This window comes from Sinohyriopsis cumingii, chromosome 8 (genome assembly GCF_028554795.1).
Source record: "Sinohyriopsis cumingii isolate HCF-2022 chromosome 8, ASM2855479v2, whole genome shotgun sequence".
Classification (NCBI taxonomy): Eukaryota; Metazoa; Mollusca; class Bivalvia; order Unionida; family Unionidae; genus Sinohyriopsis; species Sinohyriopsis cumingii.
Window position 1 is genome coordinate 95,408,734 of NC_142968.1, and position 19,956 is coordinate 95,428,689.

The following is a 19,956-nucleotide window of genomic DNA, read 5'->3' on the forward strand; positions in this document are numbered from 1 at the left end:
AGCTGCTGGCATCTTCTTGTTTGCTTATTCCGTAGAATGGGCTCCAATGGCCAACACTGTTAGTTTTATACTGAAAGCGCGGACGTGATGGAAAACATCCCCTAAAAAACATAAAATTGATCTTACCTAGATCATGACCAAACAACACGCGGACGTGAAGGAAAACACCCCCTCACTTTTTCTCATTTCATATAATAAAACCCAAACTATATTCTCCACATACGCTAAGAAACAATAAAGAAACTACTATTCACACAATCTTTACTTGAACATTTACAAACACAAACACAAACACACAAACACATACACTCTCACTATGAAAAAAGAGTTAGTGTTTATATTCACACTACTCTACCTACACACATTGGCAAATGGATCGTTATTTCTTTTCTAGAGTATTGGGTAGCCCTGAAAAGGGCTGTTTTTTTTGGAACTTCATGGACACCTGGTTAATGGTGACACCTTCCAGGCCTGGCGCCACATACACATCTTGTCCCCCAATTACTTTTTACCTTTTGGGGGGAGAGAGCAGAGGCAGGATATGTGGCTTCAGAATCCCAATTTTAGCTTTCTGGGATTCTGAAATTTTTTCTTCTTCTCTCCTTTTCCTCCTCCTCTTCTTTGTATCTTCTCTCCTCCTCTTTGTATCTTCTTTCCTCTTCTTCTTTATATCTTCTCTCCTCCTCTTCTTTGTTTCTTCTTTCCTCCTCCTCTTTTATCCTTCCCTCTTCCACAATGGCTTCCGCGGCCAGTTCATTTAATATGCGCCTGGCATATTCCAGATGCACATGAAGTTCCAACAGTTTAGACAGTCTCGTGTTCATTTTTGGTGTTGATCAATCAACAAGGGTAGCTAGACTGCCGAACGAGTTTCAATTTATAGTGAAAGCGCGGACGTGAAGGAAAACATCCCCTAAAAAACATAAAATTGATCTTACCTAGATCATGACCAAAAAAAAAACAACACGCGGACCTAAAAGAAACACTCACTCACTTTTTTATGCTACCCATCACTATTTTAAATTTTTTTATAAATCACTTCAATAGACTATCCACATACGCAAAGCAATCCAATCTAACTCCAAATATACACCTCAAACACCAAAAAAGACATCATTTTAATCTACTATCCATACCAACTTACTTAAGCTCTTACAAACACAAACACATACCCTCACACAATGAAAAAAGAGTTAGTGTTTATATTCACACTACTCTACCTACACACATTGGCAAATGGATCGTTATTTCTTTTCTAGAGTATTGGGTAGCCCTGAAAAGGGATGTTTTTTTGTTTGCTATGGCAATCTTTTTTAGTTTCTAAGAATGCGATGTCCTCTGAGAAGAAGAACTCTTTGGTGTCGATACGACAATCGACAAAGCCTCTGTCAGATTCAGGTTGCTGCTGCTGCTGCTGTTGTTGTTGTTGTTGCTGCTGTTGCTGCTGTCTCTGAAGTCTGTACTTCTCTGTCCATTCTTCTTTTTACCTGTTCATTTCTTCTCTGAAGAGCTCTTCTATCAGGTCTTCAGTGACTTTTAACATTCTCACATTCTCTATTTCTTCTGGCTTCGGTATCAGACTGTGTCTGACCCTATGCAAATTCACGTAGGCTTCGTTGAGCTTAGCTAGTTTGGACCACATCTTCGTAGGAGGATGAGTCGACAATGGATGGTTAGACTGGAAACAACCTCCGGTTCTTAAAGTCAAAGCGCGGACGTGAAGGAAAACATCCCCCACACGGTTTTCGAGCCGCAACGTTCAGTGAGTGTCATGAGAGGGATAGTAAGAAATGAAAGAGCATCAATCCAACATTCTTATAGCTAAACAAAAGACAAAGGCTTTTTTTTCAAAACACAACATTTTTTATTCAAAAATCACTTAACACTAAACAACAACTCTAACATTTTTAACAATAATCCAACACTATAACATCAAACAATTTTTTCAAATCACAAACATTTTTTTTCTCAATTGACAATCTACTTTAAACAGGGCTGACAACGTCGTGAATGAAATTGTGATTTCCACAGTTGGAAATCATTAGGCCATTGATGGACACTACGTTTCCTAGCTTGAGACGAAAGATAAGCATAATGGTCACAAAACCATCGATCTACTTTCACATCATTTCTAGAAGAAGAACGAGGATCAAAATGAGTCACTAAATGTTCTAAGGAATAGCCCAGGCTGCGATGATGCAGAAAATACACACAGTACTGTCCACACACCAAGGAATCTGTGCCTTGTAATTTCACATTATTGAATCGGGTGGTTTGAGCATTTCTTCTCATAAAGTCAATGATATCGTTTTCCAAAGGGGGCAATCCATACGAATCGAAATATTCCACACATCCTTCTTGAGGAAAGTAGACGGCTACCCAGTGGGTTAATGGGAGATGACTGTCGTCCGTGTTGATCACGTAAGCTTGATGGTCTTTAGGTTTGCGATGAGGGAGTTCATCTTTAGCACAGACGACAGGATTCCAAGAAGCCGTATACGAACTGTGGTTTAAAAGGTAATAAAGTTCCCAGGTATCCATTGATTTGTGTGTGTTTTTTTCTTCTTCTTCACAGGTAATAATAAGTCGTCAATTCGATCCTGACTTTTTGCTTGAAAATGTCTGACGAATAAACGGTTATTCGTTCTGTTTCCTCACTCTGATTCAGGAGAGCTTCGATACGATGGATCTCTTGAGTGGTTAATGGAGGACAAGAATGTTCACGCAAGTCTTTATACCACTGGTGCAACACGTCTTTGTTCGAGATGAGACTCCAAGCTTCGTCCAGATACTCGTCCAATTTTTCTTCTTGACTTAACATTAGGCATTTATCGTGTTGAATTTGACTGGGATGATCGTTTTGACATTCATAACAATTTTTCTTGATCAATTCCGTCATTTTTTCGACCAAGTGTTTGGCAAAACAGGAGACTAAATGGGCTTCTTGTTCTGGCCATCTCGATTTCATCATGATCACTTCTTCTTCTTTTTCCACGGTCTCCTCACATTCTATCTTTAAAGTTTCTCCACTAGGTAAAGAGGGATAACAGTCTTGCATGGCTTCTAATAATCTAGAATGACTTCTCTCAAACTGTTGATTTCTATGGTATTATCGAATTCTGCATACAGGATGACGTTCACTGTCTCGTCCAGTGGCTTTGTAAACTGAAGTTCCACACGAATCTGGCCGGATTTTATAGGGTGGAAATGTCCCTCGTCGCTGCCTTGGTCTGGAGTGAAATCGAAAGCCCACAAAGCATAGCCTCCTGCATACTCGTCGTACGTAATGCCGTGACTGGTGTTGGTTCCTAACTGGCCGGTGGCTTCGTACAGGGACAAGTACGATCTCAAGTAATTCATCTTCTTGTCACTAAAGTCAGGTTCGAAAGGTCGGGTACACAAGGTCTTGCCATCGCGACTGACTTCGATTTTCTTCACGTTGAAGTGTTGAAAGTTGAAAGGATTTTTTTTGAAGGCTCCGTTGAAGGCTTCATTCTCGACCATACCAAGGATTAAACGTTTGGGTAACTGTCCTTGAAACAGGAATGATGGTTAGCAGGAATGGTGAACGTTTTCACTTCCACACGTCGTATGGGATACTTGGCGGTCGTTCTGCTCAACGTTTGACTGATTTCGTTCTTTAGGTAACACTTCCACGCGTCGTACGTAGAGTTTGGCCTCCTCGATTTTGCTTTTGGGATTGCCACCAGTAGTAGCATCACTATCAGCCAACAAATGGAAAGCGGTACTGCTACGATTCAGTCTCAAGCGAACATTGACCCCGTTCAGCAAATATTTCTCTTGCAACCACATGTCCAAATGCAAACGATCCATCAGTTCTAAACTGTGTTCACCTACGATTTTCTTTTGTCTTTCCCCAAAGCCGTTATTGTCTTTATCTAGTTCGTCAAACTCCTTCGCTTCGTCAGGTTCCCACAGCACGCAAGCATTGAGATGAGTATCCTTGGCATCTATTCCGTACGTCAAGAGATTTTCCAAGTGGGCACGGTAAGGGTAAGTATCCATGCTGCTGCTGACCAGTTTGTTATTCAAGTACAAGTCCACTGAGCTGAACAAGGAATGCATGAAATTGTTGACGGGAGCTATATTCTCAGCGTCATCTACTTTATCATTATTCTTATCTAGAACTTTGACTTTCAGGTACAAGTAACTGCTATTCAGATCGATGTAATCTTCGGGCTGTCCTTTGATTTCAAACTCGATGGGAGCGGAATCGGTCAATGAGGAGACGGGGCGAAATTCCACCCACTGGGATTCTTGCATCGTCATCATGGTGGGGGGCATGGCAAACAGATCCAGTTCTGTCTTGGAACAAGCGCAAGACTCTCGGTGCATCATTTTTTTCTGTGTTTCAATAATCGAAAACGTCTAAGTCTCGAACGGTTCTTCTTTTCTTGGCTTTTGTCGCTTGAAGTCTGGTGAAAGGGTGTTTTCTTCGTCGTCTCTTTCTGCCTTGTCCTTGCTGAATGCCTGACTCGGTAGCGTGCAGGGCATTTATAGGTGTGTCTCGTCGGCCTAAAATGTCTTTGCCCGTTTGCAGCAAGACATTTTTGCCAGCCCTCATGAAGGCTTCTTTAGGGTTTTGTTTGTCGATGATGACATTTTGGAGAAATTCTTTGCCTTGCGTCAGTGCCGCATCTTTCAAGGCGTGCAATCCGCGTGTCACCATCGGTTTCAACACCGGGGCCACCGAACGAAAGGTCGATTTTAACATGTCTCCTAAACCGTGTCCTCGCTGTCGAGCAACCACTCGGTACACTGGATACATGACTTACTTACGAGTAGTGAGAAAACCGTTTTCGAAAATGGAGTTTCACCGTGACTTTTCCTTTGGTGAATGGAATATTTTGTCCCAAATCTCCTTTTATAGTAATGTTGACCGTGTCCAAATACGACTTGCTGACCGGCAAATAGTGAGGATGGACAAATTCGCGGTGGACGTGGTAAGTGTTTCCACCTTCCTCGTCAGCGTTCGTGGCAGAATCCACTTTGAAAGGAATGACACGCAGTAACGGCACGGAGGTGTGTCCCACCACGTTGTACTCCACCACATCGGAGTACACGAACATCAAATTCAGTCCTTGGTTCAGTTCTACCGGGGAACGATAATACTGGGCAAAAGAATCGTTGTCAAAAATGACTGTTAATTCGGGTTTTTGTTTTTGTTCTAATTTCTTCCTCAGCTCCATGTCACCGCCCAACATGTCATACAATTCAGGACAAAATAAAATGGACACGATTTTACTCGGCTCAATTTTCATCAAGAAGCGACGAGCTGCTTTGTGGTACTCCATGGTGACCTTTTTTTGTTGGGCACTTTCCAACGCTTTCCCAAACACGGCATTAAACTTGGAGCTTATGGTGCTGACCAAATGTTGACCACTAAAATCAAAATCTTGTAGGTCCACGTTCGAGTTGTTTCATCATATTTTTTGAGATCATATCTGACATCACTCAAGTTCTTTTGCAATTGATCGTCATGAACTTCCACCGTAAAAAAATTTTGATTGGGAAGGACATTGAGGACTTGGGTCGGGTGAATCATTTCTACTAAAGCCACTTCCCAATGGACTTCGTGATCTAAGGGGATGGCCTGAGGTAATTTGGCCGTGTAACAGCACAACGTGTTGTTGGGAAACACCTCCATGGAACTGTCACTGGGTAAGGTTAAGTAAAATTGGTTTTCGTGACTCATAATTCCAGAGTTCTGTGGCTGTCCGAGGGGATATTACTGGACGTCAGAGGCGTGTCTCCGCCCAAAATGGGGTTCTGGTTGTGGTTGTTGTTGTTGGAGTGGTGACTGACACTGGCACTGGACACAAGGTTCCCGTTGGAAGAGAATTTCAGGGAGGGATTGGGAAACAGGTAACCGATGCAACTGCTCCATAAAATGGTTCACAATTGTTTGTCTCCTTGTTGCAAACTCAAATTGGCGATGGCTGCCCCGATGACACAATACACCACGAAGATTTGGCAGAAAAAGACGATTTGCGTTTTAGGCACACGTTCTCCGCACCACACCCACAAAGGTTGTTTTTGTAAATCTTGCACAGACGAACTGGGTGAAGGAGGAGTGGTCGACGTAGATGCGTCTGCTGTGTGAAAGGGCATGATGGTCACTTCTTTTTATAGTCGATGACTTGCGAAGCGTCGATCCAAGAATCAAAACTGGGTGGATATCCTTTCCAACGTACTTTCACTTCTTTGACACGTCGTTTGCCCACTTTACGGGTTCTGCGTTCGAGAATGCTTTCGATGTCGTACACGTCGTCTTCGTTTTTGGTGACACGTTGTAACTCGGGCAAATAAAACGTTCCTTTGAGCACTTCTCCGTTCATGTCTTCCAATTTATAGACGACAGGATGACGGCCATGCACTCGTCCAGTGACACGAAACAATTCGGTCGTCCAGTTAGGTAAGTAACCTTTGTCGAAAGTGCGTTTGGTTTTGCCAATGCGCACCCAATCTCCTACGACCAACTCTCCACTTTTCTTGGGGACAGCCCTCGTCGGGGACGTACCAAACAGGCGCTCAAACACCAGCACTTCGTTGTCGGGAGTCACGTCTTGCGGAGCACGTCCGATGCTTCGATGGTAAGATTGGTTGTACGCTTGCACCAGGTGCGGTAAGATGTCGATGTACTTCAGAGTGTGGTGATGCGTAAAATATTTCCACATGCGTTCTTTCAAAGTGCGTTGAAAACGTTCCACGATGCTGGCTTTGGTTTCGGGATTCTCGGTGGTAAAAAAATGAATGTCACGTTTCTTTAATTCTTTTTGGAAAGCTTGGTTCAGAAATTCGGTGCCTTTGTCCGTTTGCCATCGAAGAGGGTGACGACCGCTTTGTTTCAACACCCGTTGCAGGGCTCGCACTAACTCGCTGCTCGATTTGGAAGTCAAGGGCACGACCCAGGCAAATTTGGAAAAGACGTCGATGACACAAAACAAATATTTGTAGCCACGATTGTAGCTGGCCAAATGAGAGACATCGGCTAAATCGGCTTGCCATTGATGATCGATGCCTTCCACTCGGGTGCGACTTCTGGCAAACTTGCGTCGAATGGGTTTGTGTAAAGTGTAGGTAGCTTGTTCTTGTAACCATCGTTGCACTTGAGGTAAACGGAGACTTTTCAGTCGCGTTTTGGCAGCACGATACAATTTTTGAACTCCTGCGTAACCTGCAGGATGCGAGGGATCGTAGTAAATGCTGGCTAAGACTTTTTCCATTTTTTTTGTGTTTGTGTGTTAATAAGGCACCCACTCTTGGAGGATGCTACTCTTTTTCTCTTGGGGTATTTTCTTGGATTGCAATGCTTTGCGTGTGCGACCGGCAATAGGTGTCGAAGAGGAGGATGTCTGAGCGGGGGATATCGGTTCTTGTTTCACTTCTGTCTTCACTTTCTTTTTCTCTTGTGATGAAGAAGGGGTGGCCATCATCTTTTTAATCCATCCAATTCTGGAGGAAGGTGGTGTTGTTAACTTGCGTACTTTTTCTGGTGGAGTTTGAAACCCTTCTTCTTCTTCTTCTTTTCCTTTTTCTGTCTTGGTCACTGGTACTGGTGGTACTGGTACTGGTACTGGTACTGGTGATGGTGCTGGATATTTCATCAAGGTCTTAAAATCTTTCAAAGTGGGTAGAGCTGTTTCGTCTAAAGCTTTCTGGTGAAAGAGTTGCAGTCATTGCAAGAGTTGACCGTACTTTTGCGATTTTTCTGTTTCGGACAAATCTTGGCGATCCATCAAGGACTGCAATTCGTGTTGTAACTGGCACATCTCGCTCAAATTGGGATTGGGAGGTAAATGCGGGATGCGTTGTTCTTGCCAACGATGGTATTCCATCCATCGTTTGTAAGGCACTAAAGCTAGTTTTCGTCCTTCCATGGGGTTGTCAGCGGTCGATTCTGAGATCTTGGGACTTCCGAGGGCCTTTTTATCTTGCTCCCACCAGTCCTCCCAACATGGTTCCCAAGACTCCTTTCAGTATGGGGCCTAATAAGAGAGGCAAAATGCCTCCACGTTGGACCAACATCTTTTTTTGACGAATGGGAATTTTCTTTTGAACCATTTGGCGAAGAACGTGACGATGTTTGCCTAAGCATTGTTTCTGGTGTTTGGACAAAGGGATCGTGCCTTTCAAAACGTTCAAACAACATTCGCACACGGTATCGATGACCTCTTTGGAGGCCGTTTGAATGAGTTTTTTTCGTAGGGGTGGAGAAGCTTTGGACAGGACAGATAACATGTCCCCATGTTTGGCTAAACGTGGTGGCAGTCCTTTCCTTTTCTTTCCTTGGGGTTTTCTGGAGGGTGACATCTTTGAGTCTTCAGGAGCACCAAAAAAACACTGATACCCTACTCGGTCACAGGCCTTTTTTATACTGGAACGCGTCGCCACTGATTGTCTTTACGTCGTATCAGTTTGAGGACAGGCATGACACGTCGTGCAGGGGTACGCAACGGACTAAATCGAGCCAGTTCTTGCTTGGACAAATCCAGTAAACTTTGTAACATGCCCGATCTTTCATGGACTTTGATTTTGGGAGAAGGTACTTTGTGAGCAGCAGCCACTGCCGCTAAATTGGAGGGTCCTGCCACTGGGGAAGTTCTTTTGGGGGTCATCAACGGAGAAGTTCTTGGTGTGATCAACGTCTCCAAGTACTCTTCAGTTCTGGGTGTCATTAACGGAGAAGTGGATAAACGTGAGGCTGCCGGAGACGCAGTCACCGCTGTGGCAGGTCGTGGTTTGCGAGTGTAAGGTTGCGTCCTGGCCGAAGTGCCTCTCTTGCGACTAGTTTTCTTCTGTGGACTTTTCTTTTTCTGGGGACTTTTTTCTGTTTCTTTTTCTGAGGGCTTCTTTTCTTTTTCCGGGGTGGTGGTGTCTGGCCAGAGGAGGGTCCTGCCACTGGAGAAGTTCTCCTTGGGGACCTTTTTTTTTTCTTTTTCTTCTTGGGGCTTCGTTGGACTTTTGTCTTGGGGATAACTTTGGGGGCATTAGGATCCCATCTTAAGAGAGAGCCAATGATGACCCCTCCTAGAGTACCGCTCCCTCCAGGTTTCAAAATGATTTGTTTTTTGGTTTGAGTGTCGATGCGGGTATCGGCCAGTTGGACCAAAGCGACTTTGTTTTGATCGGAAAAGCGTTGGGTTTGATGAGGAATCTGAATGATTCCTTGGAGTATTTGACGTGCCGTCACCGTGAACCATCGTAAGACTTCTTTGAGACTAGCTTCTAAGACACGAGCTCGTGTTTGTGGATTTTTGTCTCGACTGATGCCATACAAGGCACGAATCAATTTGACGGGAAGATGCGACTGAAGGGAAGTCATGTTCAAACTGTGTGAGAAAGACGAAAAGTGTCTGAGGTTTTTATAGATTTTTTTGTTGAGTGAAGTTAAGTCGAGGACGGAGACGTGTACAGGACAGGCCCTCCGTCTTGGCACCAGTGGTGAAACAAGTGGGTACGAAATCGCAAATCCTCGGGGGTCGTATGTTTCAAATCGACGAGTAAATAGGCGTGTGGAGTTTGAGTGGCATCGTCGTACGCCTGAGTCAGCCAAGGCGTTCCTAACTGTTTGGCTAAGACTTGCACTTGCGATTTATCTCGTGGGCTTTTAAACAAGACCACGTAATGCGCATTGAGACTGATGGTGCGATGGGCTTTACTTTGTTGAAACAAATTTTGGGTGATGTAAACGACACTGGCATTACGGTCATGCACTTTGCGCGTGAACCACAATTTAATTTCTTCTTCGTCTTCTCCTAACATGTCGTCGAAAATGACCAAATGGGTTTGACGGGAGTCAGAGACGATGCTGTCGTCGTCTTTAGGAATGCCTTCCACAAACACGATGGAATCGCCTTGACTTTCTCGCAAGAGGTTGTACGCCGATTGCCACTCTTTGTAACACCACACGATCCGTTGAGGTGGCCGATCGATCAAATGATGTTTATGTTCGATCAAACGTTTGACGAATTCGGTTTTGCCTGAACCGCTAGGTCCAGCAATGAGCATGTTAAAGGGATGGCGAAGATACAAAGCCTCCCAACTGGCACGATCTAAGTGTTCGTCGATGCCTTTGACAGTAGAGGAAGAGGGAGCAGAGACAGCAGAGGTAGCCATTGTGTGAGAAATGTCACTTGTGACACGAAAACAAACAAGACAAGAGTTTATATACTTTTTCAGAACACGTTTATTGAATGTTTTTTTCAAACATGAATACGAAAGACAAAAATACATAAAAGCCAAAGGCTTAAGTACAAGGATAAAAGGCACATGATAACCATTAACGTGGAATAAAAACAAGTGTCTGTACAACATGTTTTGGGTAATGTTCTAACCAGTTCTATAGTAGGGGGTAAGGTCACACAAGTGTCCTCCCGAAAGGGTCTTTCAGGTCTGTCCACGACAGTCCTGTCCTGGGTGACGTGTTCTTCTGGCACCGTCACTAACACGGGTTGAAAAGTAACTTTTTTCCTTGAACAACTCTCGTGCATACTGGGCCACTTCTTGGGTCCAAGCCTCAAAACCCCATTCTTTCCAGGCACGGACATCTGTCCAATGGGGATGTAAGTCACAAGCTACACACACATCGTCATACACGTCTTGGGTAGCTAAAAGTTGACGAATCTTTTTTTCCTGTTGAGGTCGAGAAGTATCCAGATGAAAACGCAAGGCTTTGAGCAAAAGGAGTTTTTCGTGACCATTTAAGGCCATTGAGGTGGTAAGTACTGATGGTAAAGAGTCCACAAAGAATCGGCTGGTAAACGAAATCCCAGAAAACAAGTCACTAAGACACACACCACTTGTCGTCCCAAATTGAATGGATACAGTTCTTGTAATAATCGATGGTAATGATCCACGGTTTGAATATGGTCATTGAGTACCTTCCACGGAATCTGTTCAATGATATGTGACATAATCCGTGGCATGGCAACTTGATTTTATAGTGTCCTTGTTTCGGAAGCAATAAAGGTAATTTCTAAGCAAACATGTTCGTTCTCCAGTAGGGAATTTAAATGTTACATACTGTAACTGAAACGTCAGAGTTTGTCTAGATGTTTCGTCTTTTTCTAAGCAGATTCCATGTAACAAATGTTGGTAATCCTTTAACTCGTCTTCCTCATTACGTTGCAGTAAGTGAATCTCGAAGTAACCAAAATTACGAACGTCTGGTCCATCATCATCCCCAAACTGAAAGTGTTCAACAAGGTCTGACCACTGAAAAAATTTCTGACTAATCAGTCCTCTTATACCATTCAGGTACCAGTGGTTAAAGATCTGGTGACGTAACGGATGCAATTGTTCTTTACGTTTCACTTGTATTTTCACCAGCTCTCGGTAAATCCTTTCTCTCAACTCCACAGGCAAGCCCAAAATGTTCTCTTGTAAAGTATCCATAAGTATATACACTGTTTTTGGAATCCTTGGGTGGTGGCCAATAGCCTCGTTTAACTTTGTGCCTGATGTAATATCCACTAATAATCAGTCTTCTTGTACTTTGGAACAGAGCATAATTTAAAAACGGATGAATCACTTTGAGTTTGCGTTTCACTTGTATTTTGATCAGTTCTCGGTAAATGCGTTCTCTCAACTCCACAGGCAAAGCACGAATGTTCTCTAGCAAAGTATCCATGAATAGGTCATACTAAATCCTCTTTGGTCTGACACAAGAAATGTACTGTTTGCACAAACATGGTTTTACTTCAGTGTCGAATTTAAATCGTTCAGTCACTAATCTACACATTACAATTCGTTCAGAAGTTTCCTCTTTCACCAAGTTGACATTGTGTTCAAGATGTTGGTAATTCGTTAACTCTTCCTCTGGAATTCGATGCAGTAAGTTTACAATGATGTAGGTAGAATCGTCCATACCAAACCAATCCTTTTTAAAACTAGAGGATCGTTCATCAATGTCTGTCCGATGGAACACTTTCAATTGAATCAATCCTTGTATAGCCTTCAGGTACCAGTGGTTCAAACACGGGTGACGTAACGGATGCAATTGTTCTTTACGTTTCACTTGTATTTTGACCAGTTCTCGGTAAATGCGTTCTCTCAACTCCACAGGCAAAGCACGAATGTTCTCTTGTAAAGTATCCATGAACAGATTATGGTAAGAAGTTACTTCAATGTCTCGGTCCCACTAGGGGTAAGTAATGACAATTCGGTGACCATCGAGCATGTTCTACGTAGGCCGAATCTTGCGGTTCCCAGTGGTGAAGAAACACACCGCAACTGAAGCACTTGACTTTATCTCCTTCGCCCAAGTAGAAAAATCCGGCTCTGGCTAATTCTTCGGGGGTCGGTCCTCCCAGATACTTAGGCCATTTTCCTTTGAACGATTGAAGACGATTTTCAAAGTCTCAGTATTCCTTTCAAACGCACAGGAAACGAATATTCGTCTTTCACAGGTTCGTTTCGATGAGGGTTGGGTGACATGAACAGGAGTTTGCTCAAGGCTGGATGACATCCGTAGGGGGGTAGACGTGAAGGTGAACATTCCCCTTTAAACCCAGTAAAGTGTCCAAGAGGACGAGCGGCATCACTTTCGCATCCCACAGGTTTGACACGCACAGCATCCCTTTCCATGATAGGGGTAGTGACACTAAAGTTCCCATGATGCTTTACGGCATCGCTAAGGTCACAGCGTACAGCATCGTACCCATCGCAAGGCTCACAATCGCATTCCACTTCCGAAGCCTCACACTTGAATTGTGCCTTTCTAAACAACTTGTTCTGTGTTTCTCTGAAAGTATTCATCTTGTTCGCTCGGTCTTGGTAGTCACAATGAACTATCGATCTTGACCATAGCCCCTTTTATACTAGTCGCAATGCAGTCTCCAGCTTGTACATCTTTCCTTTTTTACGTTTTTTATGTCCTGTTCCGGAAGGTACCGTCTCTAAGGTACCGTCAACATTGTACCGTAGTGTGATGGGTGGAAAGGCCATATAAAGGTAAGGGCAGTGCGGAGACCATCGAGTATGTTCCAGAATAGCTGAATCTTTATAGATACATAGATCCATTCGTAACTTCAGTCCGCAAGCGAAACACTGTACCTATTATCCCAATCCTGACTCAGGTCCCAAGTAGACAAATCCTGTTCTAGCTAAAACATGCGAAGAATGTAATCCTTCCCTATCCGTAGGCCATTTCTGAAACGTGTCCAATCGACGGGCACAATCACAATAGTCAGGGAAGAAGACTGGAAAATGGTAGGGTTTGAACTTGGAGTTCTCATCGGGTTTCTCACTCGATTCTTGCTGTGGCGAAGTCATCTTTCTGGTGGGGTAACTATCCTCTTACAACCAATGTTTTATACCAACGTGTCCATACGGTAAGGTGAAATGATTGGGAAGTCGAACTCGCTTCTGGTACACGATTTGATAGACTTTTTCCAAGGGCCGACTGACGATGTGATGAGTGGGTAAACGTACAATCTTGTTCGGTTGATAGGTGGTCACTTTAAAGTTTCCATCCTCTCCTGATTGCAAGGCTTCTTTCAATACCCCAAAGTTGACCACTCGACTGGTACGATGATTCAGAGTCAGTCCTTTCACTTTGCACGTCGTGTGCACTTCTCCTTGTTTGTCACGGTATTCGTAGCCGTAATTTTTGGGACCACCACTGACGAAACTTAGAATCTTGTCGTCGGGATGCTCGTCTGTCCAGGCTCCTAAACGGTCTCCTTCGATGTCAGGGTGCTGTTGACTCGGGTGATGGATGTAAATGCAACTGTCCGTGTCAAAGTACAGGACGCGTTCTTCTAACAGTTCTAAAGCTTAGTACAATTTTAAGCGAGCATGAGCTGTCACGTAAGCCGCAATGATGACATTTCCAAAAGGGTCGTCTTGTACAAAGTCCAGATCTTCTTCGTAATTGACCAAGATCAAATCCTCTCGAACGACGTCCACGTGTTTCATGTATTTGGTTTTGTCGTGAATCATCTGGAGGTAGCGGGAAGGTTCTGTCAAATATTCCGTCTTGGTTAAACACGGGCGTTGTGCCATTTTACCCCACAAGCAATTTAACATCACTTTGGCAAACGATCGCCTGCCTTCGTTTTTCTCGATGTGGTCTAAAGTGATGCCTTCTTGTTCGTAGTATTTCTCTTTGAATTGTATTTGGTCTTCGGGAGTGTGACACCAGGAAAGATAGCCGCTAGATTCTTGTTTCAGTTTCAAAAAGGCATCCACGTAGTCGGCGAAAATGCCTTTCTGACTGGGATCACCCTTGTGGTATTGTTGTGTCTTGGGAAAGTGGCAAATTTCGTACACTTCTAACAGTTGGTATCCCATGTCCAGAGCTTTGAACAATTCTACGCTGACCCAGGTTCCCGTCAAGGCACGTTCTTCCTGGCTGTGCTGACAAGGTTGGTCTTGGTTGCACGTTTCGGCACAAGTACGGCACAAGGGAAACATCAGTTTGCCTTGACAATGGTGAGGTAAGACGGGATGGTATAGGTTCGTGGGAGGCAAAACTTTGCACTTGATCAAGCCTTCGTATTGTCGAATGTTTTTGAGGTCGATGTGTTCCGTCAGCAATTGTGGGTGCCCTACAGGAAAGCGACAATATTTGCACACGTAGGGATACAGCGAACACACGTCCAAGTATTTGATTTCTTCTCCTTTCTCTTCGTCGGCTTGGTACAGCAAACAGGTGGCATTGGTCCTTCCTCCGTACAAACTATCCCTCGGGTTCAGCGGGTCCATGAACTGGTAACTTTCCACGAGGCGTTTAAACTCGGGATCGGTTTTCATACGGTGATCGTACTCGTGTTCCCACATTTCCACCACTTGGTATCCTTGCTGTTCTAATTTTAGGCGCCGCTGACAAGTGTCCTGGTACAAGTCTTCCATGGTTCGTTGCAAAAACTGATTTTTAGTGCCACGGTCAGGGTAACAGACGGGACATCCGTGAAATAAGCAACCGTTAAACTCGTACACGATCTTGGGGTTTTCTAAGTCCCAACCATCGACCGAATACGTTCCGATGGTCTTTTCGCCCCCTCCGTTGCGGGCATGCTGAATCAACTTGTCTTCCTTGTCGCAAAAGTAATGTAACCAACGTAGGGCTTTGACCGAGTATTGACGTTTGACAAAGTGGGTCGTTTGAGGACTGATGACAGCCACGGTGTTTTCAGGCATGAATCGTTGTCGATACACTAAGGAACACGCTTTGGCAATGGTGCAAGCTTCTTTCAAAGGATCGACCCCTCCGTGTTCCATGAACAGTTCTCGAAATTTTCCACAGCAACGCCGTAAAATGTCCACGTCGGAACGACAATACTTTAGCATTTCTTCCTGAAAGTCGAAAGGGTCCGAGGCGTGAGCCTGGTACCAAGCGTAGAAAGCTTCTCGTTGTTCGGTACGCATGTTGTCGGGGTCGTAATAGTGAGCCTCAGGCAAATAGGGTAGAACGGCGTGTTGATTGGCTTCCGTATTGAAAAAGTGTGGAAAGTACCCTTTAGCCATTTCTGTCATTCCAAACGTTTTAGGCATTCGACTCAAAGGCATAGCCAAATAGCTCATCGAATCTTTAAACTGTGCTTGTCCCACTTGCATGAAAATGATTTTGGCTCCGTTCAAAGTCACTTTAGGACGTTCGGTGCCTTGTTCCGTATAGTACCTCAAAAGAAACTGTCCATCGTATCCGGAGAAATTGTGAGCCATCACCGTGGCATGACGATGACAATCTCCGTAACGTTCGATGTCCTCTTGGCTCCACGTCTTGTCGATGGGGTCTAAGACCCATTGGGCAAAATCGGCTAGCGTGTTCGGTCCCCGAAAGATTTTTTCACGCCCTCCAGGAATCTTGCTGCAGTGAGGACAATGACTGAAGATAGGTTCTTGAATGCACTTCTCGCACGCTCGATGAGCCACGCAAAAATTAGGAATGTGAATGCCGGTCTCTTGCATGCATTCGAAATCGAAAAAGATGAAATTGCCTTTCTTCTTGTGACCGTCCTCTTTCTCTGGTTGGGGTTGGTATTTTTGCACGTAGCATTGGTGTTCCAAGTCCACGATGTGGTGACAAATGTGACATTTTTTCTTTCCTTGACATACGTGTGCCTTGGCATTATTGGTAAGTATGCCTTGTCCACACGTAGGGCACAATCTCAGGAGTTGACAAGCACATTTCTTCTGTGAACGTTGTGTTTTCAAATGTTGTTGGTAACAGGTAGGACTGACAAACGTGCGCAGACAAGTTGAACAAGGCACTGGTTCTTCGCTCAGACAGGGTGGAGAGGCCAAACATCCTGGGCATTTCATTCCACAATGCTTGTGTTGCTCTCGATTATTATAACCATAATCACATTTCTCACAGTAATATCTGTATCCCAGGAATCCGGTGATACTGGTAATGGTATCGAAATGGTCATCGTGATAATAGACATGAATGTATTTTCCATCCTTAAAATCTTGGCCTCGAAACAACAGAGGCTCGCGCACTTCTTGAGGGTGAACTTTCAAGGTGTAGCGTGGAGCTAGGGCATCTTGCAATTTTTGCATCTCAGGAATGCCACAGGGTGTGTCTTTGGACAAGCCAACTTGTTGCAACAGGAGTTCTGCTTCGTTTCGTTGTTTGGTTCGGTTCGATTTTCGAATGTTCTCCCAGGTTCTTTTCCATTCTACCGTGTCGTTCTTGTTGGCATAGGTTCGTCCCACCACGATGGCACGGGCTAAACACATCTGGTCTCGAGGGTTGTTAATTCGGACGAGACTCTTTTTGGTGCTGCGAAGATCGTCCACCAATAACATCTTTTTGCGTCCAGTCCCTTGAGGAGGAGAGACGTGGGCCATTTTCAGTGTGGCTTTACCATCGGTGATGTCAAACTGATCATTAGATTGTTGTACGTGTTGAATCTTGTCCATGACTTTGGAAGGGGTTAGTTCTGCGGGTCTGCTAAACTCGATCCAAACAGGGGATTTCAAACCGTCGTGATCTATGGATAGTGTCAAGCGATCGTCTTCTTTGGGTTGACATTGTCGCTTGAGTGCGGTGAGCAAAGAATCCCACATCTCGGTAATGAACCCTTCTGCTTTCTCTAAGGGTACGTAAGCCTTGAAATCTTTAAACTTCATTGTGTAGGTGTAAGCCGTGGTTCTAAATTTTCTAGAGGAGCGCTTTTCCGTCTCTCGAATCGAATAGTATTTTTCAGGGTTGACTAAGGGTGGTGAACTTGGTTTAGAGGGTTCGGATTCTGGTTCACTCATGTCCTCTTCAAAATCACTGGCATGAATTTGTGCCAAGATTTCAGCCCTGGTACGAGGCGATAGATCACGTTTCTGCCTCTTACTTTCTTCTTCTTTCTTCTCGAATGAATAGGATCGTTTCATCTTGAGTGCAAAACGTCAAATGTCTCAAGTTTAAACACCATAGACTAATTTATAGTCATGGCAGACCAGCGTATATAAAAGGGTGTGTGTCTTGTCCTTTCACTATTCATTTCACTCTCAAACTGAGCACAACGATGGAAGAGACTAACCAAATCGAACGTTTCGTCAGAGCTTTGCGAGGGGTCATTAGAAAATTCTCTTCAGACCAGCCTACGGACTACTCTCCTTCCTTTCGAGATAAAAGTCAAGATACTTGCTATATCTGTCAGAAGAAAGGGCATTGGTCTTCAGAGTGTCCAGACCGTCAAAAAAGAACAAAAACAGGGACTAAAAAAGACAAAAGTCAAGATACCTGTTATTATTGTAAAGAAAAAGGACATTGGTCTCCAGATTGCCCAAAAAGGAAACAAGAGGAGTCAGAAGAAAAGAAGGATTCTTCAGAAGAAGAGAGGGATTCTTCGGAAGAAGAAGAGAGGGATTCTTCAGAGGAAGAAGAGGAAGAAAGAAGACAATTCTATTTACAAGAGGCAAAGAAACAGAAGAAAAGAAGAAGGGAAGAAAATGAGGAAAAGACGGTGAAGACATTTAAAAAACAGAGAGACTAAAGAAGAAGGAAGAAGAAGTCAATGAACTTTTTATTAAAGTGTTCTGTTGTGAATTGTGAATTGGATTGTAACAATGGATAAAAGAATAAATTAATGATATAAGGTAAATGTCTGAGTTTTGATTTTAAAATAAGAAGCTACACTCACGCACTCATACACAGACACGTACTATAGGGGTAAAATGGGTTGTTTTGTTTGAGTTATTGGCAAATTGAAATTGTATTTCTTTTCGAGAAATGTGGGTGGCCCTGAAAAGGGCCTTTTATTGGTGTAGGGGTGAGTTTAAGCAATCAACTTTAACTGCCTTAAGCCTTTGCCACGGCCAAGGCCAACTTCTGGACTGCGTAATGTTGATGATGATTGGGTTGAAATCACTAAGGGTGGTATGGTAGGCTTAGTCACAGGGTTGACGTGTTTAGCTCGGGAAGGTCGTATTCTCTTCGGTCGTAATAAAGAAGTCTGATACATTTGTTTCAGACTTCTTATCTCCGCTAAAATGTCCAACAGTACCGTGACCGTTTGATTTTCACCCTCTTGTTTCTTTGCTGCTGCTACTTCTTCTTGCTGTTGTTTTTTTCTTACCTCTTCTTCTTGCTGCTGTTGCTGTAGGAGAAAAGCTTGTTCCGCTTCCTTTTGTCGTTGTATAAATTTCTCCAGTTCTTCTTTCTGTTTCTGTCTAAAATTCTCCACTTGCGGTAATGAAGAAGGTAACGAAGGTTCCGGAACAAATTCTTGCGAGGAGAGAAAATCCACAAAATCCCAATTCACCTCTTCTGAAAGTAAGTCCGGGTTCCCTTGGGCAGTCTCCCCTGTTGGTGCACCCCAATGGATCGTTTTCTGAATTTCTGTCATGTTGAATCACTGTCGCATAGATTGACTGCACACAAGCGCTAGCGAATCTATATAGACTACATGACGTCACAGACTGCTCTCTTCGGATTGGATGCGGGCTGACTGAATTTTGTAACGCGTGTTCGGATTGGTGAATGAACTCAATCCATTTCAATCCTTCCTCTACCTATAAATAAGCGCAGTTCACTGCATTGATTCACCTGTTCTCGTCGCTTCAAGATGTGGACCGATGTGCAATCTTCTACGCTTGTGTCTTCCATGATGTTCCGGACGGACATACCCATGTATGTCCGATCCAAGTGGACCGTTGTCCACAGGACAGACACCAGTCTGTGGATACGTAGGATCTACGTAGAAAGACAAGGATGCCTCAAAAGAGTCCTGATTTACGGGCCAACAGTGAGACGCAGCCTAAGGACAAGAAGAAGACCAATGCGGTGCCCTTTATGTTAATGGATACATTAACATAAACCCAAAAGCCCTTTTCAGGGCCAGCCATATTTCTCGAAAAGAGAATAACTTTTCAATTGCCTACCCTTTTTTAAAAAATTAAAAAAAAAAAAAAAAAATCCCATGTTCAATTCTCTTTGTCCCTAGACAAGCCCAAACTCTATTCCTCATGTTAATTTCCCTTGTCCCTAAACAAGCCCAAACTATATGTTAAATTCCCATTGTCCCTAAAGTGGCCCAGCGTTTTTCTCCATGTTAAATTTCCATTGTCCCTATAGTGGCCCAAGGGGGGGGGGGTCTGTAATGCTAATTCCCATTGTCCCTATGGTGGCCCACCTTACTACTAACGATATGAATCAATTTAGCGCATGACTTCATACTAAATAAACTCTGTTATACCAGCCTGGCTGTAAAAATGCCTTCCGGCATCGCAATTTGAATGACATATAACGATATTGAGATTTATATATTGTAAGGTTCAACATGCAATTCATACATACACACATAGACACACGTATGTATGAATGTATATGTGTGTGTGTGTATGTATGTATGTATGTATTTATGTATGTATGCATGTATGTATGTAAATATATGTGTGTGTGTCTGTTTGTGCCTGTATGTGTGTATGTAAATATGTATGTGTATGTGTGTCTGTGTGTGCCTGTGTGTGTGTGTGTGTGTGTGTGTG